General features: G+C 38.7%; 1 protein-coding gene and 1 pseudogene across 1 annotated transcript in view; one reads left to right on the forward strand and one right to left on the reverse strand.

Annotated features, from left to right (window-relative positions):
- Nucleotides 1–14,356, forward strand: part of DIPK1A (divergent protein kinase domain 1A) — a 119,172-nt gene that overhangs the window by 13,692 nt on the left and 91,124 nt on the right. The window lies entirely within an intron of this gene.
- On the reverse strand, nt 9,031–10,501 carry LOC114196824 (F-actin-capping protein subunit alpha-2-like; annotated as a pseudogene).

Below are 14,356 nucleotides of genomic sequence, written 5' to 3' on the forward strand. Positions count from 1 at the left end.
CTTTCCCCAGGACTTCAGCCTTCTCCGGCTTCTCATTTTGTACAGTCTCTATGGGTAATTGCAGCTCTTCACATGGGTTTCACTACAACCCAAATATTAATGAGTCTCAGTGTTGTATCACCAGGCCAAACATCTCCCCCAGGACTTTAGATTTGCACTTCCGGCTGCTTATTTGATATCTACCTTTAGATGGCACTTCATATTTTTAAACATTTTTTATTTAAATTCAATTAATTAACCTACAATGTATTATTGGTTTCAGAGGTACAGTCCTGTGATTCATCAGTCTTATATATAATACCCAGTGCTCGTTACATCACATGCCTTCCTTAATGTCCATCACCCAGTTACTCCATCCCTCTGCCCCTCTCCCCTCCAGCAACCCTATTTGTTTCCTATGATTAAGAGTCTCTTATGGGGCACTGCATATTTAACATGTCCTAACCTAAATTCCACCCCCCTCGAAACTTGCTTCTTTCCCTGTTTCAGTTAGTGATACTCTCCAGTTACTCAAGAGCATTTCCCAGATGATTAATAATGATGAGTACCTTTTCCTGTACCCATTGGCCATCTGTCTCCTGCTGGTACCATGATTCTCTCCTGTCTCATTGGGCCCACTATAATGGCCCCCAGAATGGCCTTCCTGCCTCATTTACCCCTTTTAGCTCCATCTTCCACATTGCTTCTAGAGTAATCTTCCCCCAAATGCACATCTGACCTAGTCTCCCTCCCTGCTAGTGAAATCCTTTAGTGGCTTTCCTACCGTCTTCAGGAGACGATGCAGAGTTCTGAGCATGGCCCTTCATTTCTGGTCCCTTCCTGTCCCACTGTTTCATTCCTGCCACCACCGCCTCATGCACTGTTTGCCTTAGCAATCCTGAAAAACTTCCAGCTTACCAACACACCATGCTCATGTGTCAGCCTGTCTACCCTCCCCCACCTTTTCTCCTTTGCCCTAGAATGCCCTTCCCCCATTTCCCTGCATTCCTCTCTACCTGGTTTATTCTCAGTTTTCTACTTGTCCTTCAGGTGCCAACTCTAAGAGGAAGTGACCTTTTAGCAATCCCTCCCTAACACCCCACACACTATTATGTGCCACTTCTGTGCCCCAGACTGTGTGCATGATAGCCGGCACATACTCCTCTTGCTGCGCTTATGATACTGGTTTGTCATCACTGATTTTCATAGCTTTCTTCCGCCCCAGATTGTGATTTCCTTGAGAGCCAAGATGTCAGTTGCCCTTTTCTATCCCCTGTGCCTAGCCCAGAGCAGGTGTTCAGTAAATGTTTGTTGAATGAATGAATCAGCATAAACACTGGTAGAGACAGTTTTATGGGGCTGATTAGATTAATTTAAAAATATTTTATTATATTTTAATGAAGTTATTATTTATTTTAGATTTTACTTTAGGGAGAGAGCAAGAGAAAGAAAGCATGAGTGGAGGTGGGGAGGGGGGGTAGAGGAAGAGGAAGAAGCAGACTCCCCACTGAGGAGGGAGCCCGATGTGGGGCTTGATCCCAGGACCCCGTGATCATTACCTGAGCCCAAAGCACACGCTTAATGACTGAGCCACCCAGGTGCCCCTTATTTATTTATTTTAGAAAGAGCAAGCACTCATGAGGGGGGAGGTCAGAGGGAGAGGGAGAAAAGCAGACTCCCCACGGAACAAGGAGCCAGAGACCACAAGCCACACAGGGTTGATCTCACGACCCAAAGATCAAGACCTGAGCTGAAATCAAGAGTCCAGTGCTTAACTGACTGAGCCACCCACGTACCCCTAGATTAATTCTTTGTACAAAAGAAAACATATACAACGAGTAAAATAATATAGCTGAGCTTATGATGCAAATGATGTCTCCCCTTCTACTTCTCTGTCTCCCCAGCTTTACTCCTGAAAGGTAGCCTCTTTGAACCTTCTGTCTTTTGGGGTTTCCTGGTGGCTACATCTCTGTGTCTAGAAACTGTACACATCCTAGGAGGTGCTTTGTTCTCATATACTTTTTTATATCTTAAAATGTTTATTTTTGTCAGAATAGCTGGTGATTTTCTGTTTCTGGTTTATTACTATAACTGTTCCCTCTACATAAAAATTCATTCAAAATTATTCCGATACACCTTTAATGTCTATTTTATGTAAGTCACAATATATATGTAATGGATTAGTATAGTCGTAAGTTTACATGGAACATAAATCAGTAAATATACAAATGTCAGGGATTTGGGCTCTTAAGATATTTTCCTGAGAGGGTTGTACAATCAAAAAGATTTGGGGCTGCTCCTCCAAATAATAGACTTTTATCTGTTTTGTTTTGTTTTTTTAAAGATTTTATTTATTTATTTGATAGAGAGAGAACACAATTAGGGAGGAGGGGCAAAGGGAGAGGGAGAAGCAGGCTTCCCGCAGAGCAGGGAGCCTGATGCGGGGCTCGATCCCAGGACCCTGGGATCATGACTTGAGCCGAAGGCAGATGCTTAACCTACTGAGCCACCCAGGCGCCCCTTATCTGCTTTTTTGATTGATCAACTTTAGATATTATCTATTGACTTTCCACTTAAAAAATTAATGTTTAGCTTTCTAACACTACAGTCATCTCATTCTCTCTTCCAGTGTTTGATATAGTAGTTAATTTTACTTCCTCTGCTGCCTAACTTAGTAACTTTAGATAAGGACAACTCTATTTCTCATCTCATCCACTTATGACAGTCTTTGTCAACTCCTCCATTTTTAAAAAGGGGCATTAGAACATGTGCTTCTTTTTCCATCTGTTTTTCTCACTTTCTGTCAGCGACACTTATTTTACATTGTCAAGTTTGATAACTTTTATATTTTGTCCTGTTACCAAGGACAACCAAGTCTCCATATAAGTTGAACCTAAAAGATGGAAACTATAAATAGTATCGTACTGTCATGACCTGTCAATTTTTCCAGAAAGGAAGGTTTCCCTTATGAACCTGAGACCCATTGACTGCAGCCTGAAGTTACTTTCTCCTTGTCAGGAAAGCAGGTAGAATTAACAGACAAGGACAAATGCCTCTTGTTATTAAGCAGATTACTGCAAGGATTTGTCCTTTTCCAGAAGCTAAATCATATTTCTGCCAGGAGGGAAGAGAACGTGATGTTTGCACATTCTCTATAAAAAGTTCCTTTTTGCTTAGAAATTATGCTTGCTTACTTTTTAATATTCCAATTAAAGAGTAAAAATTCAAAGCCTAGCCTTTGGGATCTGTAATGAAGTAACAAGACTTATAATTTGTGATTACCATCGGCCACAATTTCTTCCCTGAGCAGTCAATATACCTTGTTTTTCTGGATGGTTACCTGCTCAGCTCTAGGGAGCGGACATTTGTTCTGACATCTGCCCCCAAATCCAAGTGAACTGAGCTAGTTCTGGAGTGCTGGACCATTTGAATAATGAGAAAACGATCATCTTTAGGGAGAGTAGTACAGGTAGGAACGGGCCATCATTTGGTGCCACATTTATAGAAAATAAGAGTGAAACACTTTTGGCCAGTCTTTCTTTTAGGATCCTGAAATTTATGTCTTGAAGCCAAAGTATCAAAGTTAGTTCTGGCCTAAGATGAAGGGCATCTCTATTTATAGTATCTCCTAAAATATGATTCTATAAATATTTAGTGCAGAGCCAATTTGTGTGCTAGGGTTACATTTTCTTCTCTCTAGGACTGGGGTAATGAAGCCTGGACTCTCAAGATTCTGTGATCAGTAACAACTAGGTCCTCTTTTCTCATACTCCATTAATTCCTCATAATCGGGGTACATGTAAGCTTGCTTCATATTTGAAATGTAGCTTTTTTGTGCTTTTGTTCCCCAGGGCATTTCTCACTGCCTTTCTTTCTTCTTCTTCTTCCTCCTCCTCCCCTTCTTCTACTTCTTCGGGCAAAATATATCTTTCTCACGGCCTCAGTTCTTCTCTACTCTCAGTTGTATTTATTCTGTGGAATCCCCCTTTGTACCCAAATGCTTTTCTAGGCGACCGCACAGCTGTCTTCCAAGGATTTCCATCCACTCTTCTCCTGGGTCGGAATCACTGTTCTCAGGATCCTGTGTCTCCCACAGGATCCACTTCCACCATCCTGATTTATGCCCTCATTTTACTGGAATATATCCTAAAATGAGTTCTTTAAAAGGATATGTGGGAAATAAACTTTGAGTCCTATCTAAAACTGTCTATATTGTACCTTGCATTCGGGGCTGAAAATAATTTCCTTCAGAAAATGTGAAGACGTGGTTCCCTTGTCTTCTCACATCCTCTGTTGCTGACAAGAAGCCATTTGTCAGTCCTTTCTGCGTGACCTGTGTTTCCTGTTCAGGGTCTCCTTTTTATACTTGTTTTGGAATTCTATGAGGAAATGTATAGATGTGGATCTTATCAGTTAGTTGTATTGAGCACTCACTGAGCCCTTTCAGTCTTAAGACTTGGGTCTTTCTTCAGCTCTGGGTAATTCTACTATTTCTTAAATAGTTTCCCCTCTTTTTTTCTGTTTTTGGATTGGCTCTTTATGTCTCTTGTGGTCTCTCTATTATTTCCGTATTTTTATCCATATGCTCTTATTCTGTACTTCTCAATTTTGCTTTCCAGACCATCTGTTGATTTACTTTCCTTTTCTAATCAGCCTTTAAATTCTAAGAATTTTTAATTTAAAGAGTTCTTCCAAGTTCTTTGTTCCTTTTTTGTGGTTTCTTATTCCTATTTTATATGGGTGCAATACTCTCTTGAATCTTTTGATTATAGTAGTTTTCCTTAAATGTTGTCTTATGTCCCTTAATTATATTTGTTCTCCCCAGGGTTCTTTTTTCTATTATTTTTTCTATGTGTTTTTCTTAGTTGTTTCTCTTGCTGATTGTTTTCTCCATGTGCCTGGTAGTCCCTGATTGTCTATTTGTATTTTACTTAATTAATTAATTTTTGTTAAGATTTTATTTATTTATTTGTCAGAGCACAAGCAGGCAGGCAGGCAGAGGCAGAGGCAGAGGGAGAAGCAGGCTCTGCTGAGCAGGGAGCCCAGTGCGGGGCTCGATCCCAGGACCCTGGGATCACGACCTGAGCCGAAGGCAGACGCTTAACCAACTGAGCCACCCAGGCGCCCCTGTCTATTCATATTTTAGAAAGAAGGACTGAGGAACTGGTGTGGATTTTCTATGCCATTTTAAAAAGTTGGTCTCTTCCCCCCCCCCCCCCCCCCAGACCCATCACCTGTGTGGATGGCTGACTAAGCCCTCTGTGTAGAGCGAGAGGCCTTGGCTGGCCTGCTTGCTCTAGGCCTGTGCTCGGACTCTGCCTTTGTGCTAGAGGAGTGCTCTACTGCGGGTAGACTGTACTCCCACTAGATGCCTTGGCTTTCCCCAGGTCATTTGTTCTTTCAAGCTATTGGGCTTTTGGACCGACAGTTACTGCCAGGCTGCCTGTGATCTGTGTGGGGGTGGGGGAAGCAGATGGGGATGCCAACCAGTGCAGTTCCAAGTACAGACCTTCAATTATTCCCACTGTCTTCAGCCCCAATTTTCCCTTCTCTCCTCCCTTGTACCTGCTGGCCTGGAGCCCAGAGCCATCAGGTGTCCCTGGGCAGATTGGCTATCTAGATTCCTTCTAGCATTCCAACAAGCATTTTGGCTTCCAAGTACTCTTAGGTCGCCTTGTGACTGTGTCTTTCTCTGCCTGTCTCATCCATCACCACAATTCCATCTGCTTTTTGAATTCTAGAAATTTGTTGTGTCCTTCATCCACTGGTGAACCCCTTAACTTCTCTTTCCTTTTGCTATTATAGGTTTATTGCCTCTTTTGTCTCCCTTATTTGAGTGTGATTTTATAAGCTTTGGGTAGTAAGCACACATCCTCAACCTACCATCTTGAACTAAAAGTCCTGATATGAATTTTAAACTATCTCTCTTATGAATATTTACCTAACCTGTTTATCTTCATGGCTGCAGTGTCTATTTGAGCATTGCATAATTTATAAATTATTTCAGTAAAGTAAGGCAAGAGAATGAGAGTAAATAACTTCAGAGGGATAAAGATCTAATGGCACAATTTTTCAGAAAGTCTTGTATAATAGCAACAGTTTATTTTGGGAAAAAAAGAGAGAAAACTGTTCAATTAAAGATTAGAGTCTTAAGGGCAGGGCCTGGGTGGCTCAGTTGTTAAGCGGCTGCCTTCGGCTCAGGTCATGATCTCAGAGTCCTGGGATCGAGTCCCACATCCGGCTCCCTGCTCAGCGGGAAGCCTGCTTCTCCCTCTCCCACTCCCCCTGCTTGTGTTCCCTCTCTCGCTGTCTCTGTCTCTGTCAAGTAAATAAATAAAATCTAAAAAAAAAAAAGATGAGAGTCTTAAAATTAGCATCAGTTTTGAAAAATAGCCTGATTTCTTTTTTTTTAAAGATTTTATTTATTTGAGAGAGAGAGAATGAGAGATAGCACGAGAGGGAAGAGGGTCAGAGGGAGAAGCAGACTCCTTGCCGAGCAGGGAGCCCGATGTGGGACTCGATCCCAGTACTCCAGGATCATGACCTGAGCCGAAGGCAGTCGCTTAACCAACTGAGCCACCCAGGCGCCCTAGCCTGATTTCTATAGGCTGTTGTCAACAAGGATATTATCTGCTCTCTATCAGGTAAGTGCTGAACTTGTAGCAGTGACTTGATAGATCTCTGCCCTCAGAATTCACGTGTTGCTTTGGGGAGTTTCAGGAGTTGTTTTGGCACTGATGGATAAGTAATAAATGAATTTTAAAAATAAGCAACAAAAACATTGGGCAGCTATGTGCACAATGCAAATAAGAAAATAGGTGACCTGCTAATGAGTGTCAGGACATCTCTTTGGCCAGCTGGTTGGAGAACCTTGCTGTGGAAGGGATGGTTATCTGAGATCTGACTAAAGCGCAGGGGATAGCCTGGCAAAAACTGGGATCTTGGCATTACCATCAGACAGCATATCCTTTCCACTTTACTCAGTGCTTCCTACCCTTTGGTTATGATCGTACTTCTGTCCTATAAAGATTTTTATATTAATGTAATGAATTGCTTAAACATTTCATAGCTTTTAAATAGCACTTGGATGAAATAAAAGACTCATGAGATAATTTATTCCCCTAGGACGGAGGAGGAATAAACAAGCCTTTTTATACTGTGATAGCAGAGTGGTTTGGTAAACATAAGGCCTTAATTATTATGCTTTAAGCAACAACTTAATTTGCTTCAGGCTAATTCTTAGCTTGTAAGTGGAGTTCGTCCTTTGACATATCGTGTTGCTATTTTTGTGCTTGTCATTTTGCTCTCGCAGTTTCTCTCATCAAAAAGCATTTACTGCTCACTTCCATGGAATCCCTGTGCTGGTGTTGATATGGTGGGCTACAGATGCACATTAACTTTTATCTTTAAATTGGGTATACTTTTCCAGGAGTATGGGGCATAGATGGTTTGAGGGAGCCAATTTGTAGATCTTTAAATTCCCCATGTACTTTTCCTAACATTGTTCTGCCTGAGAATGTGTTTATGATGGAGGTGCAGGGTCTGCTCTCCCCCTTCTCGTTCACTGTTGCCCTTGTCACACTATTAAGAAAGAAAGGCATACTGCTCTATCTCAGATCTCACAAAGGTCCCTGGATGTAAAAACACCAGGGCGCCAAAAGGCAAAATTGAAAAGATTGGTGTCTGTGTGAAGATAGTGGATGACTAAGTGACACTATTTCACGTAATGATGGATAAAAGTTCCTTTTGCAATTCAAGTAGTTTCCATTTTTTTTGCTCTCACAAAACTGAGCGAAGAACCTAATTGATTTGTTTGCTGATTAACTAATATACTATTAAGTATATTTTTGATGGTATATTACTGTTATCTTTTTTTAAACATCATTCAAAAATTTTTGAAGAATTGAGAGATAATTGCTGTAACAAGATTTCCGTTCTCCTCTTCTCATTTAGGTGAAATGGGTTTCTCACCATTTACCTTTATGAAAACTAAAAGTAGGGATAGAATTAGTGCCAAGCACTATTTCATCCTGACGATAAATAATAGTCACTGCATGGAAATGTGAACTAATTGAAGAAGAAAAACCTCACCCATCTCTTTTCTAATTTTTTAACTTTATTTTTTAATGAGTTCAGGATTATATATATTACAGTATGCCATGTTATAATACCTTTGTGACTCTATGATAAAAATAACTCAGGGACATATGTAACTGTCACAAGAAAAAAAGCTTTGAATGTATTTCTGAAATAAGTATTTTCATTTAATTGCAGAATCTCAAAACAGCATTAGATGTTGGCCTTGTTTTATTTTTTTTGTTTTGTTTTTAAAAAGTTTATTTAAACACTAAGCTAGCTAAAAACTCTTTTTGAAAGGTTGAAACACAATTGATATAGAAAATGCTTTCCCTCTAATCTCAATTTAACATAAATGGAAGAGGTGACGGGGGAAAGGGTGGACAATTTCTTCAGCAGCGTACATGGCTAAATCTATCAACCACCTTAAACTGGAATGTCCATTATTGATCTCATTAAAAAGTATTGGGCAAATATCAAAAGTTACCCACTTCATAAACCAGAAGACAACAATTTTAGGGTTACAATAAGTAAAATATTTTTGAAACACTTCAAAAACTTTATCATTAAACTAGAGGAATCATCTCTTACTTGTAAAAAAGAGAGGTATAAGAGAAAATAAAAGACATTTAAGGTAAACTGATTTTTTTAAAATTTTTTATTGTTATGTTAATCAGCATATATTACATCATTAGTTTTTGGTGCAGTGTTCCATGATTCATTGTTTGTTCATAACACCCAGTGCTCCATGCAGAACGTGCCCTCCTCAATACCCATTTTTAATCCTCTTTGAACAAAAGAAATGAAAAATAACGGTTAATTAGCTAAGCTTTGTGCTCTAACCAAACTAATTAATTACGGTGATTTTAAATGGCAACAGCCCACCTGACTGGGTAGTTTGACAGTTTTGAATACTTTTGCAATGATTTTTCTTAAAATGAAGACACTAAATGATCTGGTCATACAATGTTCATCTTATGCATTCTGCATCTGTTTGCCAATCCTGTAGCTAAGGATCTTGTTCCAACCAATCTTAGTCGTGTAATTGGCAACTGTCAAGGTAAAACTTTGAAAGTAGTGTTTGACGCCATCTGATAATTCTCACTGGTAGCAGTCTGGTATTCATTTTCTGCAGCTTCTACAATCTTTATCAATTTTTTTGCAGTTTGTACTTCATTGGATGCTGTTAGGGAATCTCGTATATCTTTATGACTCACTAACTGAACATTACTATCTTCCTAATAATGAACCTGAATTTTCACGATGCCAACGACTTCAGTGGTTGAAAAAGTGATTGGAAACTTCCACTTTGACCTCCAATGACCGTTCCAAAATTTTTTGCTTGGAACTGATGGCTTTCTATGCATACAATAATGGTTTTCTGTCCATCTTTTTTTTTTTTAACCATATAACAATGCAGACCCCATTTGGATAATGTTCTTTTTTTTAATTTTAAAAAAATTAAAAAAAATTTTTTTATTATTATGTTATGTTAATCACCATACATTACATCACTAGTTTTTGATGTAGTGTTCCATGATTCATTCATTGTTTGCGTATAACACCCAGTGCTCCATACAGTACGTGCCCTCTTCATATTATTTTACTTTTTTAAAGATTTTATTTATTCATCAGAGACAGAGAGAGAGGCAGAGGGAGAAGCAGGCTCCTCACTGAGCAGGGAGCCCGATGTGGGACTCAATCCCAGGACCCTGGGACCATGACCTGAGCCGAAGGCAGCCGCTTAACCATCTGAGCCACCCAGGCGCCCACATGCCCTCTTTAATACCCATCACCAGGCTAACCCATCCCCTCAGCCCCTCCCCTCTAGCACCCTCAGTTTGTTTCTCAGAGTCCATAGTCTCTCATGGTTCGTTTCCCTCTCCGATTTCCCCCTCTTCATTCTTCCCTTCCTGCTATCTTCTTCTTCTTCTTTTTTTTTTTTTTAACATATAATGTATTATTTGTTTCAGAGGTACAGGTCTGTGATTCAACAGTCTTACACAATTCACAGCGCTCACCATAGCACATACCCTCCCCAGTGTCTTTTATATATGCTCACAGAGCAGTGTCTACTGAAGTTCTCCATGTTTCAACTGCATTTTCTGCTTCATATGGTCTTGGATCAGTTGCTTCCTTTCTTAAGTGATCAAATTTGAAACAGAGTCTGTTTTGGGGATCCAAAAATTCTCCATTTCCCAAGTCACCATGTTCTGTTACCAATATCTGATCTTCATAACCTTTAATTTTACTGGAGTAAACTGGTCCAAGTTATACTGTACAAATGCATCAGTTGCTCCTTCCCTAAGAAGATTATCATTATTAAGCGGTAACCAAACATCATTAAACACCTCATTAAATTCTCCAGGAGGGGCATGAATAATGATTTTTGCTGCTCTCTATGCGTCCTCTCCTCATTAGACAACTGCTCCTCCAGATCTGCCATTTTCCTTCTGGCAGCAAACCGGGCGTTGGTGGCTTGGTGGCAGGAGCCACCTGACTTCCCCTCACCCATCTCTTTAATACGGTTTTATTATGTTTAAGAGTCTTTAAAATCAAAATTTGCAATATATTCATATTTTAATTGATTGGTTAGTAATAATTGTAAAGAAAATGCAAACCAGAAGAAAATAAAGAGAAATTTATAAAATAAACAGAAAATAAAGAGAAATTTAGTTTTAATTTATAGACAGATTTTTTTCAGGAAAAATGTAACACTGTCCAGTCAAAGACTTTCAAACAGAAAATACATTACATTAGAAATAATTTGTGTTGGAGGAATCACCTTTCCTCAAGCCTCTGTCAAGGCTTACTGTATAGCTTCATTAATGAAGACAGTGCGGTACTAGTGGAGGGACAGAAACAGATCACTGGAGTAGCATAGGGTTCCCAGGAATAGAGCCACATAAATATGCCTAATTACTTTTTGACAAAGAACCCAAAAGCAATTCAAAAGGAGGAGGAATAGCTTTTTAATGAGTGGTGCTGAAGCAATTAGACATCCATTGGCAAAAAAAAAGAACCTTTACCTAAATCTTGTATAAAAATGAACTCAAAATATATCATAGACATAAATGGAAAACATAAAACTATAAAACGTCTGGAAAAAAAGTGAAGAAAATATTCGGGGCCTACAACTAGGCAAAAAGTTCTTAGACTTGACACCAAAAACATGATCCATAAAAGGAAAAATTGATAAATTTTATCTCATCAAAATTAAGATCATCTACTCTGCAAATGACCTTGTTAAGAGGATACAAAGACAAGCTACGGATGGAGAAAAAAATGTTTGCCAGCCACATATCTGACAAAGAACTAGTATCTAGAATATATAAAGAACTCTCAAAACTATAAAAGACAATCGATCCAATTAGAAAATGGGAAAAAGACGTGCAGAGACATTTCACTGAAGAGGATATACAGGTGGCAAATAAGCACATGAAAAGATATTCAACCTCATTAGCCATTGGGGAAATGCAAATTAAAGTTACAATGAGATATCACTGGAATAGCTAAAATAAAAAATACTGACAACACCAAATGTTTGCAAGGATGCAGAGAAGCTGAATCATTTATACATTGATTGTGGAAATATAAAATGATACAAGCACTCTGGAAAACAATTTGGCAGTTTCTTAAAAAAACTAACCATGCAACTACTATATAACCTGGCAATTAAACCCTTGGGCCTTTATCCCAGAGAAATGAAAACTTATTGCTGTGGACTGAACTGTGCCCTCCCCCCAATTCACATGTTGAAGCCCTAATCCCCCCAATGTGTGGTATTTAGAGATGTGGCCTTTAGGAGATAATTAGAGTTAGATGAGTTCACAAGGCAGGGCCCTCATGATAGGATGATAGAATGATACATTTAAGGTGATGTAACAGCTTTATTTTAAAATACCGATATTTACAATATGTTAGAAGTTAGTCCTTTGCAACTACTTAAACTTACGGTGAAAAATTTTAGATGTCAATTTAAGAATGTGTGAGGGGATGTATGGTTTTCAAAATATTCTTGGGGTTCTGCAAATAAAACTTGATTTCAATAATATATTACCCCTATTGATGAAGGGACTACATTCCAAAATTATATTTTGGAAGAAATCAAAATCTGGGGCTCCTGGGTGGCACAGTTGGTTAAGTATCTGACTCTTGATTTCGGTTCAGATTGTGATCTCAGGGTCATGGGATGGAGCCCTGCGTTGGGCTCCAGGCTCAGTGTGGAGTCTGCTTGAGATTCTTTCTCCCTCTCCTTCTGCCCCTCCTACTCATGCTCTCTCTGTCTCTCAAATAAATAAATCTTAAAAAAAAAAAAGTCAAAATCTTAGTTGCCAGAGGTAGTTGAAATAAATATTAAAGAACCTGGGAGCTGCCAGTTCAGGGTAGGATTAAAAAGGAAGTGTTGTACTGTGTTTAGATGCTGTCATTGGCCTTTAATGCCTATTTTTTGAATAGTACAGGTGAGTTCAGTTGCTGTGTTCTAAACAGGCAAGAGGAAAAAGGAAAGGGAGGCAGCGGAGCGTTGTGTTTTTAGCAGACTATGTTCGGGAGGGCAGAGGGACAGGGATATTCATCATCCTAAAAAGGACTAAAAAGACTACTACTATTAGATGATGCATGATTTCAGACTTCCCCTTTCCACCTCCCAAAAAGAAAATCTCTTTATGTTTGATGACATAAAGTCTTAAGTAGGGGGTTAAACTTTTCATTTCACCATTAGCTGATTTAATTAATATATACCAGTACTTTGGGCTTAGCTAATGTTATAGTGTAAATTAACTGCAGTCACTTGATATATATAAATTAGTCTGATCATTTCCTTGTTAATAGAGGAGTGGAATGTGAAGGAAAGGGATATCATGGAATAGAAGGGGGTGTTTGGGAAGATAGGGAAGCAGAGTTATGCTTTGAAAGCTGCAAATAGAAGCAGAAAGTGAGGTATTTTGGTCTTGCTAATGGATTGCTTAACATGATTTATGTATATTTTGGTTAATATTTAAAAATACAGCTGACTGCTTTATTAAGGAATTTATATCTCTGAGGATTAATTAACCTAAAATAGATCCCATTAAATCAGATTAATATAAAAGTGGCCCATAGCTAGATCTATCAAATAAATTTGAAAGTCATTATGTTGTGTAGACTTCCCTCCCCAAAGGTGATAGAAATTAACCATACAAAATGATAGTATTGGGTTATAAATATCTTATATAGCAAGTGTTTTTATTGAAGTGATTTTGAACTTAAAAGTGGAAAGAATTCTAATGTTACAAGATATTAAGATGAGTAATATGCCTTAGCATTTCAAGCCTGTGATTTGCCTTGTATCAAGCTCCTTTGTCTTTCTTAGCCTTATTTTTTTCATTTACTGGTGAGATGATAATGATGGTTGATAGGACAGTTCTTTCTTACCTCCCTAGTAACAGTATTTTCAGTAATAAAAGAGGAATGCTTTAGCTTCCTCATAAAATGTTATGATATCCAAAAATGAATAAACTTTTGAATGGCTTTTAAAAAGCATATTATGGCCATCTACGTTGTGTGCTTGCCTATTTTTTGAAGTCAGATTAGTGACATGGCCAATTTCTCCCTTCAGACTATTTCTCTTGGCATATGTTTATGACTACCTTGAAGAAATCAATGTATTTTTTCTTTTTTTTAAAGATTTTATTTATTTATTTCAGACAGAGAGAGAATAAGAGATAGAAAGCACGAGAGAAAAGAGGGTCAGAGGGAGAAGCAGACTCCCCGCTGAGCAGGGAGCCCGATGTGGGACTCGATCCCGGGACACCAGGGTCATGACCTGAGCCAAAGGCAGTCGCTTAACCAGCTGAGCCACCCAGGCGCCCCCAATGTATTTTTTCTTACTGAGAGCTGTTACTATATCCATTACATAAAGATTTCTCAAAATTGATAGACCAGTTATTTTTAAATTCTGTCATATTGAATATAGAAAATGTCATGTATGATGATAAATGCTTTAACAAACTACAAAGTTGCAGAAAATTTTTTTCATTTTCAATTTTAAAATGGCATATTTATGCTACCTAATGTGAAAAAGTTTCTTCTAATATTTTTGTAGAACTTCAAATAAGAAAACAGTTTACATTTTTACTTGAGTCAAGGGCCTGGACAGAATAACACAGTGGAGATACAGATCGATGCTATCTGCGTGTGCTAGAGAGGGCTGCATGGTCTTCCTGTATGTATAAACACTTTCAAGGGGCAAGTACTAAATGTATGTCTAGTGACATGAAGGGATGCCCTTCATCTAAGCGGGTGGGTATAGCTTAGATTC

The sequence above is a fragment of the Eumetopias jubatus genome, unplaced genomic scaffold (assembly GCF_037043125.1).
Source record: "Eumetopias jubatus isolate StellerSeaLion01/CBP00866 unplaced genomic scaffold, mEumJub1_p1.0 scaffold_4, whole genome shotgun sequence".
In the NCBI taxonomy this organism is placed as follows: domain Eukaryota; kingdom Metazoa; phylum Chordata; class Mammalia; order Carnivora; family Otariidae; genus Eumetopias; species Eumetopias jubatus.